The sequence below is a fragment of the Capra hircus genome, chromosome 29 (assembly GCF_001704415.2).
Source record: "Capra hircus breed San Clemente chromosome 29, ASM170441v1, whole genome shotgun sequence".
NCBI lineage: Eukaryota > Metazoa > Chordata > Mammalia > Artiodactyla > Bovidae > Capra > Capra hircus.
In genome coordinates, this window is record NC_030836.1 from 6,728,359 (window position 1) to 6,747,653 (window position 19,295).

Here is a 19,295-nt window from a genome sequence, read left to right on the forward strand (position 1 = left end):
TTTAAAAAATGAAAGTATATAATCAAATAAATTTTATTTTTAAGAGGTAATAAATAATCAGACTCATCATTCCTATTTATCATTTACCTATTCACTCTTACCTTTTCTCCTGAGGTTACTTTCATTGATTGTATCTCTGTGGTGGAAGCATTGTTTATGGAGGGGCACATTTATTCCCAACTCCTTGTTCAGTGATGTCATATTCCTAGCTTGAAATTGGCCATAGTGGATATATTTATACCACAGAAATCAGAACAAAAGCTAGCTGCTGGCTTGCTTTATTGTTTATTTCTCTCTCTCTCTCTTTTTTTCTTTCTAGCCATTTAACACAGCTTGTGGCATCTTAGTTCCCAGACCAAGGATTGAACCTTGGTCCTCGGCAGATAAGAGTGCAGAGTCCTAACCCCTGGATCGCTAAGGCATTCCCTAGTGGACGGCTCCCCAGCCTCTGGGATCTAATGCTGGAGAGCTGAGATGGAGCTGATGTAATAATACCAGAAATAGAGTGCATAGCAAATGTGACGAGTTTGAATCATTCAAAACAATCCCCTCCTTAAGTCTGTGGAAAAACTGTTCTCTACAAAACTGGTCCCTGGTCCCTAAAGTGTTGGGGACCACTGCCCTAACGTTGATTTCTCTTGTCAGAAGTGAAGAAACTAGGTAATAAGGTTAATACATGTGTCCAGACTCAATAGCAAATACAAAATAGAAGCCAATGTGGTCTGAGCTTACAGCCTGGACTCTGAAAAACGACACCGAAATTGAACCAAGAACAAGGCCATGGGTAGGTGGAGGGTAAGCCCTTGCTTCTCTGTGCGTTCAGAAGGGGAACTTCCTAGAATGTTGACATTGGGGGTCCCACTCCAGATTCACAAAGTCAAAATCTGTCTTTTAAAAATTCTTTTGCAAGATACCCTTGAAATTCCTAAGCACCTTGAAATAGAAAGCCACTGTCTGGGGAGGCAGATGCAGCAGCAGGTGACTACCCCGCAGATTGTCATTAGAGCTGAAGAGGCAGAGAAACAGTGCCGGGGCTTTACAAGGCGGAGTGGGTGCTTCCGCTATCGCGCAGCTCAGTAAGATCGCCCGGAGGACGTTCTACACTGTCAAGGCCTTGGCCATGAGTTACGCACATGCATGGGCTCTACACAAGCGCTGCGGATGAATCAGTCTGCAGGGCAGGAATAGAAGTGCCTGCAGACCCAGAGAACGGGCTTGTGGACACAGCTGGGGAAGGAGAGGGTGGGACGAACTGACCGAGTAGCCCTGAAATACAGGGAGTGGCATGTGTAAAACAGACAGCTAGTGGGAAGCTGCTACACAGGGAACCCGGCCCGCTGCTCAGTGACAGCCTAGAGGGGTTGGAGGGTGGGGGCAGGTGGGAGGGAAGCTCAAGAGGAAGAAGACATATGTATGCTCACACACATGTATCACATTGTTGTATGGCAGAAACCAACGCGACTTTGTAAAGCAAGTATCCTCCAACTAAAAATAAAAATTGATAATAAAAATTCCGAACTTGTCAGAAACAGGATGTTACTCACAGCATCCTTAGATGGGCACAGCCGTGCACCAGCTATTAAAACCAACAATGAAACCAGCGCCTCTGTGGCTCTCAGCTCAGGTTTCCTGGCTGCAGCAGTCCTCTGCCCAGAGTGGTAATTGCCCCGTTCCCCACAGTGGTTTCCCCGCCCTGCTCTCTGCACAAACAGCCTTCCCTTCCCTCCGCAAGCAGACCTCCTGTCTCCTGGGACCTCACATGTCACATGCCCCTCCCCTAACACATCCTCTTCTCTCCTCACCGCTAAGCCACATCCTCTCCTTCTTCCCGCCTCCATTTCTTTTCCAGTCTTAAAATGATGTCTTAATCTAAGTCTTTTTCAGCTCACATGACATCACTTCCCTCACCGGGATCAAATTTTTACCGCAGATCCTTGGAAACCAACTGTACAAAATAAGCACAAGGATTTAAGGGGGGGCTACAGAGCTGCTTGTTCAAATCAAGCATTCTCCTTTTTTTCTTTAAAAATTAAAGCAGCTGAATCTAGCTAGTTTCCTTTTGTCAGGGTCCTCTGTGTGCAGCAACAATCCAGGGCCCACAAGAGAGCCGATCTCCCTCCCATAGGTGCCATTTTTGCTCCAGTAATTGACTGTGTTCTGGTTGACCGCAAAGCAACAATAGCTGACTCCTGCTGGCCAGCTTTCAAAACAGGTCTCAGAAGAAGCCGGGAACAGGGCAAGTTGTTGCTTCTAGTTTCCTCCCAACAATCCATCTCCAGGGTTCAGATTTACACGTGGACTCCTGTTATCACCTTCGACCTCTTTATGGAGGTCCCTTGTCTCTGAGTGATACAGAGCCTCTGTGAGATTAGCAGTAAGAAAGCTTATGGTCCCCTCACATGACCAACAGACTGACTGCATTTTCTGTTTTAGCAACTTCCTCTTTATTCTCACAAGCTGCTACACAAGTTGCCAGTAACTCTGATTGGGAATGCAATTGATTCTTTGGATTTTGTTCCATTCCTAACCACATTTCAAGGTTGTAATTAGGTAGTGGGTCATTCCCTTATAGCTCAATTGGTAAAGACTCCGCCTGCAATGCAGGACACCCTGGTTCGACTCCTGAGTGGGGAAGATCTGCTGGAGAAGGGATAGGCTACCCACTCCAGTATTCTTGGGCTTCCCTTGTGGCTCAGCTGGTAAAGAACCCACCTGCAATATCAGGAGACCTGGGTTCAATCCCTGGGTTGGGAAGATCCCCTGGAGAAGGGAAAGGCTACCCACTCCAGTATTCTGGCCTGGAGAATTCCATGGACTGTAGAGTACATGGGGTCACAAACAGTCAGACACGACTGAGCAACTTTCACATATAGATGGAAAAATGGTTCAGCTGAATGCAAGATATAATGCTTCCAAGTTACTCTTTCATCCTAAAAATTCAAGACATGCATACTGACTTTACTTATTGCCTCTTTTGTTTCTCAGAGAAAAGTTTTTTTGTCTTTTTGTTTTTTGTGTGTGTGTGGAGGGGTGGGAGTTAATAGTGATGGTGATGGCTTACAGAAATGTTAAGAACAAGACATGGAAATGAATTATAGTTAAAATAAGCAACCTGAAGCAATCTCTAGAAAGGAAGTCCACCAAAACTCCTTTTGACAATTGAAAGATTTCAGTTTGATTTGATCCCTCACTTGACTTTGTTATATAAAATTTCCTGTGTTTAGATTATAAATTCTATGAGCATAGATACTCATATCATTCATTTACTTATTATGACTATATATGTTTAATCACTAATTCATCCTTTTATACAACAGACATTTACTAAATGTTTGATACGAACAATAGATTCAGAGTAAACAGGTATAAATAAGACATATTCTTTGCCCTCGAGTAGCTCATTATCTAAAGGGATAGAAAAGGGCATGTAATGATGTAAACTGTCTAAAATTTTATATGTGCTAAAATGGACATCTCTAGAGAACACCATGGGATCAGAACAATCAGCAGATGCTGTGATCAACTTTGCAATGATGGTAGTAGCTGGGTGGGAAATTTTCTTAATAAAGCAAAAGGAAGAAAGAAGAAGAGGAAGTTTCTGGGGGGAAAGCACTTTAAGATCACCTTTCTATGATCAAAACTGGGGTGCTCAGATTTTATGTCGAGCTTGTCCCAGTTTTCTGCAAGTGACATCACATCCTCTACCAGGATCGAATTATACTACACATCCTCAGAAACAAATTGTAGGAAATAAACAGGATTAAAAAGAGAATAAGTATTTCTGTTTGTTCAAATCAAGTATTCTAAAAAAAAAAAAAAGTCCATCTAGTGTTATAGATTACGTAATACCCATAAGTCAACTGGGGTAATGCTATGCCTTGAACTAAGATTACTCAGAACTCCACTGCTGCAATCAGAGTTGTTTCTAAGAGTTCTGTGAATTCCTGGCGGACTTGGGTGTTCGATGTCATGTCTAGCTCTGAGCTCCTGCTCCCACAAATCAGCTCTGTTGAAGGATTATTTCATTTTCCTTGCATAATGCCTCCAATTTACACTTTGACTCAGGTATAGGACTTCAAATCTCTTCCTTGACCTTAATAAAATCTTTTCCTTTACCTTCTGGGCCCCCAAATCACTGCAGATGGTGACCGTAGCCATGAAATTAAAAGACATTTGCTCCTTGGAAGAAAAGCTATGACCAACCTAGACAGCATATTAAAAAGCAGAGACATTACTATTTTGCAGACAAAGCTCCATCTAGTCAAAACTATGGTTTTCTCAGTAGTCATGTATGGATGTGAGAGTTGGACTATAAAGAAAGCTGAGCACTGAAGAACTGATGCTTTTGAACTGTGGTGTTGGAGAAGACTCTTGAGAGCCCGTTGGACTGCAAGGAGATCCAACCAGTTCATCCTAAAGGAAATCGGTCCTGAATATTCACTGGAAGGACTGATGCTGAAGCTGAGATTCTAATACTTTGGCCACCTGATGCGAAGAACTGATTCATTGGAAAAGACCCTGATGCTGGGAAAGATTGAAGGCGCAAGGAGAAGGGGATGACAGAGGATGAGATGGTTGGATGGCATCATCAACTCGATGGACATGAGTTTGAGTAGGCTCCAGGAGTTGATGATGGACAGGGGGAAGCCTAGAGTGCTGCAGTCCATGGGGTTGCAAAGAGTCGGACACGACTGAGCAACTGAACTAAATAAACATCACCAACAAAATCACGCTGGTCTCATTCTCATATTTGTAACAACAGTGTAAGGCGCAAGGAACACAAGCCCTGTGTGAAACCATGACCCGTTTGAACCAGGACACCTCTGTCCTTTGGCCACAGGACACAGGGCTGTCATCTGCTCTTTCTTTGTCTTGGTGGCATCCCCTCCCCTTTCCCACTCACTTCTCCTTCCAGGCAGGCCTCCTGGCTTGCTCCTAAGAACTCCACATCCTTTGGAGAAGAGTGTAGTAAAATCAAGTCCCACTCCCCAAATTCAGCTCTAGATTACTTTTGCTTATTCAAGAGCCTACAGGGTCTGAGTAACCCAGGGATGGTGCTTTTGTTCCCAATATAAATTGCGCTTCTAATACAATCGGCTTTTCTGAGACAGTCCTCATGGTTTTATATAGCACTCTCCCCCTACATTACACCCAGCACTCTTCACATTTGAGGATGACATTACTATTCATCAAACCTGTTTTCTTCTTACTTTCGTTCTGGTTTTTTTTGGAGCTGGTGTGCAATAAATCCAGTTCTGTTACTGCACAGCCACGCTTCACCATGAACTCCAAACATAGATCATGATTTTGTTGCATGTGGTTGTCTTAAATCTCTGCTGCTGCTGCTGCTGCTGAGTCGCTTCAGTCGTGTCTGACTCTGTGCAAACCCATGGACGGCAGCCCACCAGACTCCCCCATACTTGGGATTCTCCGGGCAAGAACACTGGAGTGGGTTGCCAGTTCCTTCTCCAATGCATGAGGTGAGAAGTGAAAGTGAAGTCGCTCAGTCGTGTCCGACTCTTCACGACCCCATGGACTGCAGCCTACCAGGCTCCACCATCCATGGGATTTTCCAGGCAAGAGTATTGGAATGGGTTGCCATTGCCTTCTCCGGTCTTAAATCTCTAGACACCCAAAACACCCAGGAACAAGTATTCTCCACCAGTCAAGGTGTTTCAAATGCGCCCATGTCTCTGGATTAATTTACTTGTTCTATAAACCTTAATCACGCATCATATGTTCCTTGCTCTGCTCTAGGCGAGTTCACAGTCTGACTGAATAGAAACTCCAAGATGCTTTAATGAAAGGCAGCATTTTTGGAATTAGTGCAAAGCCTCTCAGGGGGGTGACCTTAAAGAGGCAATCTTGTTTTGCAGCATATTTCCCAGTTCACTAGTTAGAACATTAGTTCCAGGCTTTGCAGTTGTGCCTCGTACTACGTGCTCCATCTCCCCCCGGGATAGCATGGTGGAATACCCTTGGAAAAGCAAAAGTTGTAGATAAGATTCTTCCCCCACCCCAACTGTGACTTAGAAACTCCTCTCCCATGCTTTTACAGAGTCGACAGCATCATACATACTATGTTATATTCAGTTCAGTTCAGTTCAGTCGTTCAGTCGTGTCCAACTCTCTGCGACCCCATGAATCGCAGCACGCCAGGCCTCCCTGTCCATCACCAACTCCCGGAGTTCACTCAGACTCACGTCCATCGAGTCCGTGATGCCATCCAGCCATCTCATCCTCGGTCGTCCCCTTCTCCTCCTGCCCCCAATCCCTCCCAGCATCAGAGTCTTTTCCAATGAGTCAACTCTTCGCATGAGGTGGCCAAAGCACCGGAGTTTCAGCTTTGGCATCATTCCTTCCAAAGAAATCCCAGGGCTGATACAATCATGCAATTACTTGTCTGTCTGCTATCCTAGACATGACCAGGGCAGGGTTTTGGTTTACCAAAATTCAGTTCCCGGCATAGGAAATGGACCCTGGCAGTGTACTCACAGGAGTTTTATGGAAGAAAACGAAAGGGAGGAGCAGGAAGAAGAGGGAGCAAAGAACCTATTATGACTGTCATTCGTGGGAGTGAGATTATTCTACACAATGGCTTTGATTTAGCAAATGGGAGAATCTCCCTTCAGAGGTGTGGTCAAATGAATAGCTTGTGCATGGCTTAGCAGAGGGCAGGAGGAGAAGGGGACAACAGAGGATGAGATGGTTGGATGGCATCACTGACGCGATGCTCCAGGAATCGGTGAGGGACTTGGAGGCCTGGCGTGCTGCAGTCCGTAGGGTCGCAAAGAGTCAGACACCACTGAGTGACTGCACTGGACTGAACTAGCCCAAGGATCTCAGCTCTCAGCTGTACCAAGCTGCATATAGTCTAGGCACTGGGATTAAAGCTCTTCAGTAAGATGGACTAATAATAAGAAAGTCTATGGCACCCACTCCAGTACTCTTGCCTGGAAAATCCTATGGATGGAGGAGCCTGGTAGGCTGCAGTCCATGGGGTCGCTAAGAGTCGGGCACGACTGAGCGACTTCCCTTTCACTTTTCACTTTCATGCATTGGAGAAGGAAATGGCAACCCACTCCAGTGTTCTTGCCTGGAGAATCCCAGGGACGGGGGAGCCTGGTGGGCTGCGTCTATGGGGTCGCAGAGAGTCAGACACGACTGAAGCGACTTAGCAGCAGTAGATATTTTATGTCAAACTCTACCAACCTCATACTCTGTGAGCACCACTGCTGCTGAAGACCATGATGGGATTCTAATCATGGTTTCTTTTATTTTGTTTTAATGTAAAATGCTTTCAATTTGTCATATCTTTGTATTATCAGCTGAACTATGTCCCGCCTCCCAAATGATCTGTTCAAGCTGTTACCCCAAGCACCTCAAAATGTGACTATATTTGGGGACAGGACTTTTAAAGAATTGATTAAGGTAGGCGGCTCAGTGGTAAAGAATTTGCCTACAATGCAGGAGATGTGGGTTTGATCCCCAGTCTGGGAAAATCCCCTGGAGGAGGGCATGGCAGCCCACTCCAGTATTCTTGCCTGGAGAATCCGATGGACAGAGGGGCCAGGTGGCTACAGTCCATGGGGTCACAAAGAATCAGACAACTGTGCACGCGCATACACGCACACACACACAGCACTTGTATTTATGGAGTTGTTGATGAAAATAATCCTCAAACTATAGCTCAGCATTGCAGTCACCTTTACGTGTGTGTGCAAACATGTAACCCATCATCCAGACACGACTTAGCAACCAACAACAACAAGGTAAAAAGAGGCTCTGAGGGTGAGTCATAATCTAATCATCTGACTGACCTCCTCCTAAGAAAACTTGGAGACACAAAGAGACACCAGGGAAGCGTGTGCACAGGGGAAAGACCATGTGAGAACACACACGAACACGGCCATCTGCACACCGGGGAGCGGGGCTGCAGAAGAGGCCAGCGCTGCTGACAGCGTGAGGACTTTCAGCCCCCAAAACTACGAGAGGGTGGGTTTCTGTTTAAGTCATGCAGCCTGCGGTATTTTGTTACGGCAGCCCTAGCAAACTAACACACTTCGAAGCAGCACTCATCGTTAGTAAAAATCATTAAGACTAACCAGCAAATATTCACTTGTTAAATTTTAACCTAAAAAATTGAATGAATAAATGAATGGAGTAGGTTACAAAGTACAAAGACCTAGAAAAATAGTACAGGTTAAAATTTAAGAGAAAACCACCTGGATGTTCCCAGATAAACGTCTTATCTTTTGGAAAATCTGAAGTTTCTCCTTTCTGAAATAAGACTGTTAGATAGCTTATTTTATCCTTTAAGAGTCTCTAATTTACTGTTCAGTACATGATTGGTAATACTGATTCTGATTTTAAAAGTAAATGATTCAAGCCAGGATTCCACTAGCCAAGAGTATAAGATTTTATAATGACCTTATGGCATGTGTTTGCATTGACTTGAAGACTATCTTTAGAAGCTAACTTTTCAGTCTGAGAAGATAAGATTGAGAATCTATAATGTGGTTGCATTTTATTGCAGTAGTGTAGATTACGCTGCAGTAACAACTGACTTCTGAATCTCTATGTCTTAACTGCTGACTTATTCTTCTCTTCTTTGTACATTTCCGTTCAGGTCACCACTGCCCATACTATTCCCTCAGGGACCCAGGCTGATAGGGGTTTAATCTTCAATTACTTTGACAGGAGAAAAGATGGGGCACATAGAGCATGGCTCTTAAAATTTCTGCTCAGAAGTCCGCACACGCCACTTTCGTTCAGATTTCACTGGGAAGAGTAAATCATGTGACTATCTCCAATACTGGGCTCCCCAGTAGTGGCCCTAGTAGTAAAGAACCCGCCTGCCAGTGCACAAGACACAAGAGACGCCAGTTCGATCCCTGGGTCGGGAAGATCCCCTGGAGAAGTAAGTGGCAACCCACTCCAGTATTCTTGCCTGGAGAATCTCATGGACAGAGGAGCCTGGTGGGCTACAGAGTCTATAAGGCTGCAAAGAGTCAGACATGACCCAGGTGACTTAACACACACACATGCCCAATATTAACGTAGGTGGGGAGTAAAATTTCTCTAAGCGACAGAAAGGATAAGAAATGCAGGACTTGTGAACAGCCTGGGTGATGGCAACCGACATGCTTAAAGATGCTCCCCAAATCTGATCGTCTTCATAGGCGGACATAATTTGGAAGTTTCAGTCTATCAGCTCTAGGAAATGCTAACTTAAGCTTGACAGTTAATTTTACTACAAAAAGAAGAAAATAAAGGAGGAGGAGGACAGAGCAAAGGAAGAAGAAGGGGAGGAAGAAGAGAAGCCAAGTCCACACACCAGGAAGCAAGCTTCTGAAACTCATTACCTCAGGAAGTGGCACAGATTGAAAAACAGCTTCAGATAAATTCCGAATTGATATATGGAACTGACTCCGTGTGCCAACTGGTAATGAAAAAAAATGGATGATATCCCAATGTCTCCAGTCAGCCAATCACACAGTTTTGATTTATTTTAAACAGATAAGCTGGACATTAATACATTAATATCCAATGTACAAGAATTCAGTAGTAACAACAGTTCTGGGTGCCCATAGAAACAAATATAATGTGTCCTGAAATTTGAATTTCCTGTCAATTTATGTTTTATTTATTCAATGACTGGAGAAGGGCAACCAATTTTGCAGCATAAAATACAATGGTCCCCCAAAACCTAGGAAAGCAACTCTTGAAATTGTTTAGTATGTAGGTTGTTATGAAGACCTACTGAATGCTGTCTCTCTGCCAGGCGCTTTTTATACAGTGTAATGCTCACTTTTCTCATCCACCTGCAGATGTAATGCGCACGACCCTGAGCTGTTCCTAGACGCTTGTAGGGCCAAGACTGATTAACATTTGACATGAAACCACTCTCCCTTTTCAGGAAAAATTTGGGTTTTTTTTCAACTGTTATCAGGGGAGCAATCTGGAGTACAATATCTAAAAAGACTTTGCCCCCAAATTACTTAAATAACAAGCAAAGAGAACAAAAGCACACAACCATCTTGTCTTTTCAAATTACTAATCAAATCATGTCCATGAACTAAGAACTTGGGCCAACTTCAGTCCCTAATCCAAGAGGATATGAATATCCTTTCAATGTACTTTTAAAAAAAGTAAAGTATTCTTACCAGGAAGTGCCAAGAAACAAATACAGGAGATATCGGAAAAGATTATTTTGATGATATATATCTCCTGAGATTCTGAATTTTACAGTTTTGTATAGCGAACAAATTAATTAATTAGTCTGACAAAGGAAAGAGAGTCTCCCCTGATCACTGACCAAGAAACTCCAAAAAAAATGTTATTGGTTCCATTTTACCGATGAAGAAACTGAGGCTTAAAAAAAGTCAAATCATCAGTTCTAAATCCAGTTGACCTCTACTCATCTTATCTCCTTCACTTTCTGAGCCTTTATCTTCCTTTTTACTTCTTCCTACCTGCCTCAAACGGCTTCCCAGGTGGCCCTAGTGGTAAAGAATCCACCTGCCAATGAAGGAGACAGACAGACGTGAGTTCAATCCCTGGGTTGGGAAGATCCCCTGAAGGAGGGCATGGCAACCCACTCCAGTATTCTTGCCTGGAGAATCCCATCGACAGAGAAGCCTGCTGGGTTACAGTCCATAGGGCTGCAAAGAGTCAGACACGACTGAAGCGACTTAGCACACATGCACACATCTACCTCCAAAGCCTTTCTTTTTCTGCTTGCTGCTAGAATTTCAAAATCTGGGATCAGGGGTGACTCTGATGGGCTGCATGCTCAGGAAACAATGATACATGTCACTACAGCTTTTTCTCAGGCCCTGAGAGATTCAGACAGAATTTTATCTTTTAATAAAAATCCTTTTACCAGGATGTGCATTTTAAAACCAAGTTTGAGATGCTAATTGATTTTGAAGAAAGATGGAATCCTTCATGGGGAGATCACGAACTTCATGGAGAAAGAAATGTCAGTGAAGGCTTTCCTGGTGGCCTTGAAATCACACCACCATGGCATCAGCCTACATAGAGGTATGGCCTTGCTCTCATTCTTCCAATCCAGGTACCAGAAACCTGCTAGGCAAAGACAGTGATCCTTGAGTAGGACTCACGAATCTCCTCCCCCTACAAAAGCAAAAAAGTGTGTGTGTGTGCGTGTGTGTGTGTGTGTGTGTGTCTGAAAGGCGGGGGCGGGGGGGCGGGCGGGGTTTAAAAATATACAGGGCATGAAGGAGTTGATTTCAAACACCTAATCGAACCACAGTGTTTTTAAAAAGGGAAAATCCATGAGCATTCATGTTCTCATCTCCTCAGAGATGAGTCATCCAATCCTTTATCTCTTTCTATTGTTCACTCAGCCTGAGTCTCTTCTAATTAAAACATCTGGTAACTCCTACAGATGTTTCTAGACTGAATAGTGCACCCTTTCTTCATGGCTTGCTGGACCCCCATCTTACAAAACAGTCTGATCTCTTTCGGTGGGTGCTCAGTAGCATTTCAACACGGCACTGGCAGAAGGGTAGGTTGAAATGATCAGAGGTATATCTAAGCTAAACACGATGGTCTGCAAAAGAAATGGCCATGTACCAAGATCTGTGCCATAATCCAGTGAAAGAAAGACAGGGAACTGAATAAAGGGGCTACTTGCCAGAAAACTCATCTGCCCTGATTTTTCCCACAACTATTTGGCCAACGAGAAAGCACTTGAGTTAAATTCTTTGTTGGTGCTTGTCTCCATTTTATCCCCAGTGATGCAATTTGCTTACCTAACTCTCAACACCCACTTAAGCAAGCACAAATGGGAATTTCCACGGAACATATTTCTAGAGAACCTCGGATGTTGGCCATTGAATTGGAGGCAGCTGTGTTATCTAATGTACACAAAATGCTAATTAACCCCTTTTGCTACCGTCACTCTTTTACTCCAATATCTTCATGTTCAACCAGAGAGACTAAATTTAGAAAAGGCCTCTTTCCTGAGAGCTCTAAGTACACCTAAAGAGCTCAACCTGAGAAATAAGCTCAGAAACTTAGATGTGACCTGGAAACGGGATTTTTCTGGGACTCCCCATTAGACAGATGTTTGGGGCTCTGGGGTCTTTCAGTTGACTCACAGCTCAACAAACTCCTACAGAAACCTACGAGGAGCCATCGGAACACGAGTGCAAGGCGAAAAAGACCACTCCCTGGCTAATGTTTGTGACAATCTGATGGAGAAGGTAAGTAAGATAATTCATATCTATAATTTAGATGACTTTAGAGGGCAGATGCTACCAACTGGTACTACAAATAATCTTTAGAGAGGAGCTCTTAGCTCCTCATTCTTTGATGCTGATGATGTGTTTCTTCAGGTTGGTGCTTTTATATGTATTTTTCTATATTAATTTTTAATGTATTTCTATATTCTATATGTACTATTTTAATTAAAAAAATGTTTAAAATCCCCTTCAACTAATTACATATTGTTGTTATTGTTGTTCAGTCATTAAGTTGGGTCTGACTCTTTGTGACCCCACGGACTGCGCATGTCAGGCTTTCCTGTCTTTCACTATCTCCTGGAGCGTGCTCAAGTTCATGTCCATTGAATTAGCGATGGCATCCAATCATTTCATGCTATGCTGCTGCTGCTGCTGCTGCTAAGTCGCTTCAGTCGTGTCCAACTCTGTGTGACCCCATAGATGGCATCCCACCAGGCTCCTCCGTCCCTGGGATTCTCCAGGCAGGAACACCGGAGTGGGTTGCCATTTCTGTCTCCAATGCATGAGAGCGAAAAGTGAAAGTGAAGTCGCTCAGTCATGTCTGACTCTTCAAGACCCCATGGACTGTAGCCCACCAGGGCTCCTCCATCCATAGGGTTTTCCAGGCAAGGGTACTGGAGTGGGTTGCCATGTCCTTCCCCATTTCATACTATATTCAGCTCTAAATCCAGTATTGTTTCTAATAATCATCCTAATAATATTTAACATTTGACCAACTTAAATACTTTTGTCCAACAGTTCACTTAAGTTCAGTTGCTCAGTCGTGTCTGACTCTTTGAGACCTCATGAACCAGAGCACGCCAGGCCTCCTTGTCCACCACCAGCTCCCAGAGTTTACTCAAACTCATGTCCATTGAGTTGGTGATACCATCCAACCATCTCATCCTCTGTTGTCCCCTTCTGCTCCCACCTTTAATCTTTCCCAGCATCAGCGTCTTTTCAAATGAGTCAGCTCTTCTCATCAGGTAGCCAAAGTATTGGAGTTTCAGCTTCAACATCAGTCCTTCCAATGAATACCCAGGACTGGTCTCCTTTGGGATGGACTGGTTGGATCTCCTTGCAGTCCAAGGGACTCTCAAGAGTCTTCTCCAACACCACACTTCAAAAGCATCAATTCTTCGGTGCTCAGCTTTCTTCACAGTCCAACTCTCACATCCATACATGACCACTGGAAAAACCATAGCCTTGACTAGATGGACCTTTGTTGGCAAAGTAATGTCTCTGCTTTTCAACATGCTGTCTAGGTGGGTCATAACTTTCCTTCCAACGAGTAAACGTCTTTTAATTTAATGGCTGCAATCATCATCTACAGTAATTTTGGAGCCCAGAAAAATATAGTCAGCCTTTGTTTCCACTGTTTCCCCATCTATTTGCCATGAAGTGATGGGACCAGATGCCCTGACAAGGGGGGATAAGAACAAATAACAACAAAAATAGCTTCTTTGGTTAAATACAACAGTGTGCCAGGCGCTGGAGATCAAAAATCACAGTGTTGGGGTGAAGCTTGTGCTTTCTGGTTAACTGCTAACCACACCACTAGCTATTGCCATGTGCCCATCTGCTTCACACACTGATGCCCACTTGCAGGGCCCCAGTCAGTGCTAGGCTCTTCTATTCTTAAGACTGCCACCTGCAATTTGAATTTGAATGACACCATCAAGCTCCACGAGGAATCACTGAGCAACCTTTGATATCTCCAAGCAGCCAGCTGTGCAGTTAACACAAACATATAGGCTTGGTAGTGGCCACATCAATAAAACAAAAATCAACCATCTCCTTCACAGGCAGTGTGGAAAGTCCAGTGAATCCCTCACTAACCTTCTAAGTAGCCACGGTCATACAGTAGGCACTATCCATCCTCATAACATGAAGGAGCAAAAGTAAACATCAAAACCATCTTTTACTGTATTCTGTGAAAGTGGTGGCCTCATTCGTATCTCAGGAAATTATGAAATGTTCTCTCTTGGCCTTGTGCTTTCCATTTCATCTCCGTCCCTGCCTCCCTTCCCCAGCCCTCGCTTCTGATCCAACTGCCTTGTTGCTGTTTACAAATCTGTGACCTCCCAGCCTGTGAGGTGGGAGATGGCAGTGATAATGCCTTCCCCATCTTGTTTGCCCACTGCCTCAAACACTGGTCAAATACCAGGCAGCCACTCAATAAATGTGGATAAAATAAGGAAGAAAATACAAATAGCAATCAAATTATGTGAGACGAAATATACATATGGGACTTGAAACAAGGATCCATGTAGGACTTCCCTGGTGGCTCAGTGGATAAGAATCTGCCTGCCAATGCGGGGGACACAAGTTCAGTCCCTGGTCAGGGAAGGTTCCACATGGCGGGTGTGGTGGGGGAAGGGCGGAGCAACTGAGCCCGTGTTTCACAGCTACTGAGGTGACATGCTGCAGCTGCTGGAGCCGACGTGCCGAGGGCCTGTGCTCTGCGGCAAGAGAGGCCACCGCAGTAAGGCCACGCAGCACAGCTAGACAGGAGCTCCTGCTCTCCACAGCGAGAGAAAACCTGTGTATAGCAACGAAAGACCCAGCTCAACCAAAAGAGAAGAGTCCATCTAATCTGCTAGAAGATTCTAGCCCTCTATAAAATGTTAAAATTGGAAAGGATCTTATATATCATTTGGTCTAATATCTTTAGTTTGAAAATGAGGGTCATATGCACAGAGAAGTCAGTTAGCCCGGGGAAAGCCAGGCATAGACCTCCCTCCAAGAGTCGTGCAAATTTCTTCACCTCTTAGTCTTTTCTGATGATTAACTTTCCCACTCTCATCACTTGTAGCTCTGGTATTGTTTGATTTTGAAAAATCAAAAATCTCCTGATTTTTCTGGTTTGCTTTTTGTCAGTTAAACGTGGCTTTTTTTTCTTTTTTTAGTGAGTCACACTTTTCTTACTAACTGTAGTGACCTTTCCTCAGTCTTCCGTTACTTCTCTTTTGTTTTAAATATTCTCTACGTTGCCTAAATTTTCAACATCCTGTTCAAGTTTAGGAGGGGGAACCATGCATAGTAGAAGGTAGTTTGGAAACTCCATCCTCAAAGACGATGTGAACTGATTTGGGGGAGGCGTGGCTCAGGGGGATGCACATGGTCCTCCCAGACGGTCCAGGAGATACCAAGCCAGACAGGCTAGGGCATACTGGAAAGATCTGGCAAAGATGACCCAAAGGAATAAAAATGAATGGATGGGAAAACTCAACTGAGTATTTTTTTTAAAAAAGTAAGCAGTGTAAAAATGAAACAAAGTTCATAGTTGGTGAATTTATTCAAATATTTGTTTATTCAACTGACATTTAGAAAGCATGTTCTTTTGTACCCAACCTCCTACCAAGTGACTGGGCTGCAGTGAAAAGAAACAAACCCTTTCCCAAGGAGTCCAGGTTCAAGAAACAAAGGTGTGTTAAAGGAAAGTTCTCAGATGCTTGGTTTTGAGCAAAGGTCAAGGTTTACTTCAAACTTGCCACAAGGGTACAACTTCAGGGAAAGCCCATTCAAATCTTACGTCCACAAAGAGAAACAAACCAAAACAAAAACAGTCTCAATAAGTTTGTAAGTCGAGATGCTCGAAGGAAATATCTGTTAAAATTTATTGATCTCGTCCCAAGATTTCTTAAAGGGTTTAAATCTGTAAAACTAGCATATGTACATCCATTTTGCAGGCGAAATTCTAATTTCACTGACCAGGAAGTTAATCAGATATACCGCCAATTTAGTAAAGAAAGATTGCTCAAGTATGTCATCAAAAAGTAATCATGTTTTTCCTCAGGTGTGAGGCATTTCATTTCTTTTTCAATTCCTAAAATTTATCCTCAGATAAAGGTGAGACGGCATAGACTGAAAATTATAATGCATACTCTCCATCCTGAAAAAAGACAGTGACGCATTTTTGTGACTAATAAGAATGATTAGCAAGAATGAAAAATAATAGCATTAGATAGTCAATGTATGTTGCATCACGGCATGAAGGTACATGATCAGTCCCTCTTAGGAGAACTTCAGTGATTTTCTATCCTCTAACACACCCGTGATGAAATATTCTGTCAACTAACAAATTCTTTCCATTCTGACTCTTACTCATCAAATAGTCTTAACATTGCCTGGCAGTAAAAAGTACTTTGTGGGCAGAGAGACCTGGTTTGAATATCTGCCCCATCAATTAATCAGGTTAAAAAAGCTATTTAAACTTTTTGAGCAAACTGTTTCCTCATTGTTCAATGGAAATAGTTTCTCATTTCCACTGAAGAGAGTTTCTCAAAAACTCTTTTAATAGAGTTGTTAAGGTTACATAAGATAATGCATGTCAAAGTATTCAAGGTAATAGCAACCTTCTCCAGTATTCCTGCATGGAGAATCACATGGACAGAGGAGACGGGTGGGCTACAGTCCAAAGGGTCACAAAGAGTTGGACACAACTGAAGAGGCTTAGCAAGCATGCATGCATGCAGAAAATATCCAATAAATTATAATTATGTTAATTAAATAATTATCTTTTTTTTTTTTTGCCAGTGTGGGTGCATTCAGCTCATTGCATGGGGTAGAAATCAAAGCACTTGAATCTTAGCTCCAAAACTTATAGGCTGTGGGATCAAAGTAGATCTTTTAATGTTTCTCACTCACATTTCTCATATATAAAACTGGAACAAAATAAGAACTATATCACAGAGTTGCGCTGACAAGTGATTGAAATAATACAAGGAAGTGCCCACTATCACATGGAATAGTTCTTCACTAAATGGTATTCTCCTTACTCAGCACGTCCAGATCTGATATTCTGGATAATGGAGAGTCATCCCTGTGTTACAAATGAATAAGCTGCCATTTAATTTGTCAGTTCAGTAGTTAAGTATTTTTAGTATGAGATGGTCCTCTAGGGCCTCTAAGGCCTGCTCATCCCTGGAGAAGGTGACCAGGTCACATTAAAGAACCTGCAAAATTGTGGATGAAATCAGGTTATTTTACCAATCTTTGTCCACATAAGAAGTCCTGCCCCATTAAATCATTTGTTCTCTCATTTAAAATGAGTATCAGTATATTAGAAAAGAAATAAAAATCAAAGTCCTGAATTCCATGTTATATATCTAAGAGGGAGAAAAAAAAAAGGTTGGAAAACCCCTGCGGCTAGAGTCCAGGAGATTGAGTCCAATTTGGGGTTCAGTTGGTTGCCAGGCATGAGAGTAGTTTCTCAGGAGCTTGTGCTGCAGATTGCCCAGCCTGTTGTTGCTCCCCAGGCTCATCCCAGGGCCCCAGGCATTGACCTGCAGCAGGCTGTAGCCATTCAGAACTGTCTGCTGTTGTCTGATGATTCTGGGATTCCTCACTGTAATGCCTTACTATCACCTAGTCCCTCCCCCAGAATTGGCCTGGTGCCCCTTTCCCCTACCTTTCTTCCGCATCTGCCTCTCTAAGACTCAGCTAAGGGTCACTTCCTCTGAAAAGACTTGCACCTCTCACACCTTCAAGACCCTGCCTCTGGGTTTCTTTGGACTCTGTCTTGACTTTCGCTGTAGACATCTAGGGAATATCTTGTTAGTCTCCATCTTCTCTCAAACACTGAATGTAGGGACCATTTCTTATTCTGCCCCCCTCCCCTTTTTTTTTTTTTTTTCTTTTTAATCTCAAGCCCAGCACACAATGGGTTCTCACTAACACTTAACTGGAGACTGGTCAAAAATAGAAATAAAAATATGATCAAAATTCCAATTAGAGGCAAAATAAGCAGGCTTACCGCTTTGTTACTGTTGTTGCTCCGTTGGTTTGTTTGCTTGTTGCCACACGACGCGAGATTTTAGTTCCCCAGCCACGCGCTGAATCCATGCCCCCTGTATTGACAGCGTGGAGTCTTAACCACTGGACTGCCAAGAAAGGCCATAAGCAGCTTTATCTTTACATTTATTTTATGTATTTGTTTTACCTCTTACTTATTTTATTCATTTACCCGGCTGCACCAGGTCTCACTTGCAGCCTGCACGACCTTTAGTTGAGGCAAGTGAACCTTTAGTTGTGACATGTGGAATCCAGCTCCCTGACCAGAGATTGAATTCAGGCCCCATGTGTGGACAGAGGGCAGTCTTAGCCACTGGAGCACCAGGGAAGTCCCAGCTCTATCTTTAATCGGAATGTGGAGGGCAAACATTGGGACCTCCCAGTATGTTATTCTTAGCGAGTTTTCTGTTGCTATCTGTTTCATTTAGGGTTTAGCATGGGGCATATGTTTTTTAATCTCTAAAAGGGTAATAATAATTACTGTTCAAAATGACTGTATGATTTGAAATTGATAATATATGTGACTACACACAGTAGAATACCTGAACAAAGTTAAAGGGTCAACAGATGTTGCTATTGTAACCAAATCATCAGCAGTCTTTTCATAAAAAAAGCAACTGACACACAATACCCAGTGAAGTACACAGACCTTACTGGAGGTTTCAAGGGAAAAACAGAGAAAAGTGTTTACATGTTGTTCCAACCACAAACCACAGAAAATCCTCAGTGGAAGACCTCTTCTTGGCCATGTACTATTGGGGACTTCCTCTCTGATCTTTGAATAACTACCCAGGAGTAGATTGACTGGATTATATGATAGATGAAATTTTTTAAAAATTGCCAAACAATTTTATAAAGTGATTGTACCATTTTGCATTCCCATCTAGAGTACATGAGAGTTTTGATTTTTCCACATCTTGTTCAACTTTTGGTATAGTCGGTCTTTTAAAATTGTAGCCATTTTATATATTATATTTATAACGATCTTATATCTCTAGCACCTAAAGAATTATTTAGTAAGAAAAAAAATCAAAGATGGTCATGATTCTTGAATAAGCACTTAACTAAAAACCAAACAGCCAATTCCCTTGCTGGAAGTAGGAGCAGGAAGATCCTAAGGAGAAAGATGAGTCTTTAAATTAGGCCATGAAAGGGATGAGAACAGTTTGTAGCCAGTAGAATGCAGAGTTCCATGGCAATATTGTGAGTCCGGCTGAGGCAGTATCCAATGGGGTTGAAACAATTTTT

General features: G+C 43.0%; 1 long non-coding RNA gene across 2 annotated transcripts in view; it reads left to right on the forward strand.

Moving 5' to 3' along the window:
• Nucleotides 11,872–19,295, forward strand: part of LOC108634200 — a 34,399-nt gene continuing 26,975 nt past the window's right edge. For both annotated transcript variants that reach the window (XR_001917454.1, XR_001917453.1), the window contains exon 1: nt 11,872–12,233. This is a non-coding gene — a long non-coding RNA (uncharacterized LOC108634200). The remainder of the gene's footprint in view (nt 12,234–19,295) is intronic.